Here is a 5,402-nt window from a genome sequence, read left to right as displayed (position 1 = left end):
TTCCTGCTGGGCAGGGAATCATGTAAATGCAAAGCAAAAGGTGAGCTCAAAGAGAAGTTTTCACCAACAGGCTGTTGCCAACACAGACGTTATTACAAATTTAGCATTTGAAGACCTGTTTATTAGGGCACCAAGTCACTTACCCTCATTTTCCGCAGCACCCATGCTCTGTATGCCATAGCCTGGGAGCCAGAATAACAGCCTTCTCTGTAATCAGGATGAGCCTGCACCTCGTAGCCATGGACCCTGTGTAGCCATGAGCTGGCTGGTTTGGATGATAGTGCCCTGAGCTCCATGCTTGGGATGGTTAATTGCTACCTGGTTTAAAACTAAGCTTGGGAACATTCACAGTATGCCTCCAGCTGCTGTATTACCAGGTGCCTGGAGAAGATGTTCCAACTGGTTTCAATATGAATATCATACCTGGAAAGCTTTCAGGATCAGGCTTTTAACGGAATGAGGGTGATGAGATGACAATCGGTAGAGTAATTAGCATTCAGTATAGTGAGATTCAGTACACTGATTGTTTCGAGGTTTCTTGTTCATTTGTTTGATTTGCAAACTGAGATAGAAATCCCTAATAAAACTCTTAAAACATGATATCTAAACACTTCCTACCCTATAATTTTGAACTGCTGAAATCCCACAGAGTTACTAAATTTACACTCAACATTGGCAAGCCAATTGCAGTCTTATCTGCAATATATTTTAACTTTCTGCTATCGGGTTAGATACAAAGTTTGCTCCTCACTACAGTTGCACTCCTGCCTTCCAGTTAGTTATCAGTGTTGACTGATAAAGGCTATTTTCCCATCACTTAATATTGAGCAATTTAGAAATAACATGATCATTTATAGAAAGTAAATACAATCCTGCTATCCATTAACCTTTTCTGCAAACAGACACTACAGCATTTGTCTGAAAACAATATACCTTGATCCCTTCATACACAGCCATGGATTCTGCTTAGCATACATACCTTTGACATCAGCCATAAAGCGACCGAAAGCAGCTACACCCACAAGCCTCTGAGGTCAGATGTGGTCTAATTCCCAACAGGTTACGACAAAATTAAATCCACGGAAGGCAGCAGGTTGTCAGGACTGTAAAACCAAGGGGATCAACTCTTAAACACGTTGAACGCATCCGTCTTTCCACAGGCAGAGGACTGCATACAGTGCTGCATTAGAAACAGAGGCCTAGGTAAATAAGCAACCTGACCTTTGTTTGATATTTATAAATAGGATCAGAACATCCTTTCATTTTATTGACTTATTTCCTTTATAAAGAGAGAATGCATTTTTGTGGCTGGCTCTGATGCCTATCTATAGCACATCGCATGGTTACGTCTTGGTTCACTTCCTGGGTTACACTACAACCAGAAGCAGAAATTCTGAAGTCCCTTGGAAAAGCTACGGGTTTATAGTATTTTTGACATAATCAAGACCAGCAAGTGCTGGAAATGTTTTAGAAAAGCATATTCACATTGCTCAATTGCAGCATTTTGGATAACATTTCAGAATTCACAGACCACAGCTAGAATGAAAAGCAATGAACTAATGCAAAGGGAATTTTAGGGGAAGGTGTTAAGGAATCTTCCAAACAGTAAATTAGGCACTTGAAAACCCCATCTAGGATTATCACAGATGTTTAAAAACCAGGGTAGACAAACACATCATGAACAGATATAAAGACACCAGAAGCAGGAGGTTCATCCGGCTATCTCAGAAGTTCCCTCCAACCCTGTTTTCTACAAATACAATAGCATGATAATTAACAGTACTTTCATATAATTAGTTTAACCTGCACTTTAGGTGCAAATCAGTCTTGCTCATCCCAAAAACCCTACTGCTTTTCAAAATAATTCTTTCCAAATAAAACCAGACACAGTAAGACAGACTCCCTCAGTTTTGTTTGCAAGTTCCTATTTCTCTAATTTAACAGGGAATTCTCATCTAGTTTTACTGAGTGTGTCACCACACAAACACATTGTAACTCTGGACTATTTTCTATACCTCTAATTTTCCTAGTACTGGGGAGCCAAAGGATGGTTCAGCATAAGAGGTTGAGATACTGGGGGTTAAGTAGGCCCGGGTACAAATTCAAGAGTTTAAACAGCAACGTATCAAATAGCACGTCCTAAGAAAAAAACAGTTCCTTTCCTGTCCTATAAACGTCCACTCTAAATATTTAATAGGGAAATGCTGAATACTAATTTTTATAAACAACTGACTGTAAAAGGTATGGGCTTTTACTGGGAAAGCAGTAATAATAATAAAGCCCTTTTTCAAAATGTGCTAGTGTGATGTGCCATGGTTTGCTTTTCAGGAATGCTTTTGTCTCTCTGGAGTATAAGCTAAAATAGCAATTTATAATGAAAAAATGATGGTCTTAATGACAATAAATCCAATGCTACCCTTAATAGGATGTGCATGTTCTTTCTAAGCAGCTTACTGTATTTTCATACCTCCCTAAGTTAAAAAAGCAATAAGCCATCTGCAGATGTTTATGTATGAAATCCAACATAAGGAAAACATTTGCACTACAGAACAGATAAGATAATTGAAAATGAAAATGCAAGATAAGGTGTTCGACGGGGTGGAGGGAAGCCGCAGAGCGGAGGAAAAGCCATCCCCATGACTACTGGTCCTTTCTCCTCCCTGCTCATTGCTGTTCGCCTCTCCTTGGATTCCAGAGCCTGTTTTATTCCTCAGCAGCCTTTCTACAGACCGGAGGATTCAGTCACAGTTGGAAACTGTGGAACTGTGGTTTGTTTCAGAGGGAGAAGAAAGGAGAGTTTAAGCATTGCTTTAGCAGCAGATGGCTTTGCTTTGGATTCTTTTATACACAAAGGAGATGTGTTTGCTGGCTTTGTAATTAACTCAAAAAGGGAAAAGAAAAAATGTTAAAGGCAGTGTGGATATGACTTGATTTTTTTCATCAGGTAAGAAGCCAGAAAATCCATTAAACTGGGGCAAAAGTTACTGAAATACATCTTTTAAAGGATTATTGGATTCTGTACATCCTATACTTAAAACTGAATGGAAACTTTCCTCCACGTTTTATCTGTGCAATACTTTGGAACTTAAAAGGTAGACAATGCTTGTAATTGAAACATTTCCTGGACACTTTGAAGGGATGGGACTATGCGTCTTTAACATAGGTAAGAAATGCTTAGGAAAGAAAGCCTTTAAAAAAGTAATCTTATTTTAGACTGTCCTTTTAACTTTCTTTATCTTATGCATGTTTAAGTAGTGTTTCTGCATCTAGAGGAATGAAACGACTAGGCTAAGTGGATTATCATTTCTTACAGTGTTAAACCCTCACTATGGTAGAGAATCTTTTTCAAAATGCATGGATTAGGGATTGCAGTAATCAGCTCTTTTATTAAACACTTCAATCCAATTCTGATTTCAGCTGTAGCTGTGGTTCAAGGATGCTGATCCCGATAGTATTTATTAGCTTTAAAAAATGCCAGTATGTATTACGGTGTAGCTCAAGATGTTGCAGTAAGTACTAATACAACTTATTTTGCTAACATTACAAATACTCCGGACGTTTAAACAAGACAGGTGTAATGGTTTTATTGCCGAGGAAATGTTTAAATTGCCTTGCAGAATGACATGTGCTGAAGCCGACACTGTTTAACTCGCAGCACAAGCCAAGCAGTGGAAAGAAATTCATCCTTTTCCCCAGAACAGCAACCATGTCAATGACCAGTGTGCCTAAAGCTGATGTAGGGAGTGCACTGATCAGAAGGTCAGTACAGGGACTTTTTCCTTGGTGGTAGAAAGTGCCAAAGAAGCCCTACCACCCACACTGAATTCTTGGGAGAGGACATTCAGCACTCGCTATCAAACCGCGTTGTGCAACCATGGATAAATAAGCAAGCATAGCAAATAGTGCATAAAATATTACAGACCTGGCTCAGCCTCACATCCTTTGAGTGCCCACAGCTTCCCCCGCTCACATAAAAAGCAGGGAAGAGCAGAGCTTGTCTTTGAAGGTATTTTGCTTCCAAGCCAGATCCCCTGCTAACAGCTGACCTGCTCTCAAAGGGCTCAGATCTGTGAGTCGGGGACTGCAAAGAGAAAGATCACCCCTGGGATAAACCAGCCAGACTCGAGACCCTTACACATCTAAAGTGGCGGTGAAGCTCATCAGGGCAGCAACCACTCACTGGCCTCTTGTCCCTCCAGCACATGCATCCTTCTGTGTGATAAATCCACCCAGGCAATTAGTGCTGCTCCAGGAAAAAGCGGTTTTTAGTGCATTCCAGGAAATAAGCTGCCTGAAGGTGCTGTTGCCCAGCCTCATCGATGGTTTCTGCGAGGTGTGACTGTGCTAGCTTCAGAACCCCTCTCATTTCCCCTGGACTCATCAGGAGAAGAGTTTTTGCAAGCGAGTGCACACACGGTCAGGTACATCGCTCTTGTTCCTGCTCTACTGGAGTGGGGACGCCTGTGAGGGACTACAAGGTTTATCCGAGCCACCAGCTTTTTGCTAGCTTTTGCAGCAGGATTGTGCAGGTTTCTACGCCATTCCCTCAATATAGCTGTAACCAAACCAGGTGGGTTGTTTAGGGAGACTATGGGGCTTCATGTTAGACCTGACCACTGATTAAGTCATATTTGGAACATCAGGGCCGCATATAGTCACATATATCTACAGCCACTTCTCAGCCCAACATGACTACACCAGTTGGAAAGTCTATTTCAGTCAGAATGAGAGTGGTGATAGGTGTTCCAAAGGTGGTTGTGTTCTTTCTGGGTCGTTTGGGTTTTTTTTTTAAAGAATCTTAATTTGAAGCACCCAAACTTAAGTCACAGGATAAAGCAGTCCAGAATATAACTCCAGCTGGAATATTCTTTGAGTACCTGGGGGTAAACAGTTACAGAATCATAGTTCTCAGTTTAACCCTGGATTTGGTGTTTAATCTCATGCAAGCAACATCCTTTTATTCCTTAGTGATTAAATAATGGCAATAATTTCTATAAAAAGGTTGAGAAAGCTTCACATAATCAGATTATTTCTAGTAATAATAAAACATAAAAAAACACCCACCTATCCCTTCTTTTTTTGTGTGCATCTCCTTTAACTTCCTGCTGCTTCCTCATCCTCCTTTCTCCACAGGCTCTCAACACTACGGTATTTATTACTAGGGGTGAAGAATTACCTCCTTCCAGCAACTTTTTCAATAATACCTATTTCAAAAAGGAATTAAGGTGAGTTAGAGTCGAGCTCTGAAAGGTGTATGTGTAGAATATACTTATCCATCTTTCAATTTTAAAAGTAACTCTTTACATCCTTCTTCTTTCCTTTCCCAGGTTGGAAACAACCTCTTTCTGGCCAGAAAGCTGGTGAGCCTTCGATTTAAGATTAACTTTTTAACTCTTTGATAA

Source organism: Eurypyga helias, unplaced genomic scaffold (assembly GCF_000690775.1).
Source record: "Eurypyga helias isolate BGI_N326 unplaced genomic scaffold, ASM69077v1 scaffold18921, whole genome shotgun sequence".
Classification (NCBI taxonomy): Eukaryota; Metazoa; Chordata; class Aves; order Eurypygiformes; family Eurypygidae; genus Eurypyga; species Eurypyga helias.
The sequence above is the reverse complement of the archived record's forward strand: the minus strand, read 5'-3'. Positions refer to the sequence as shown.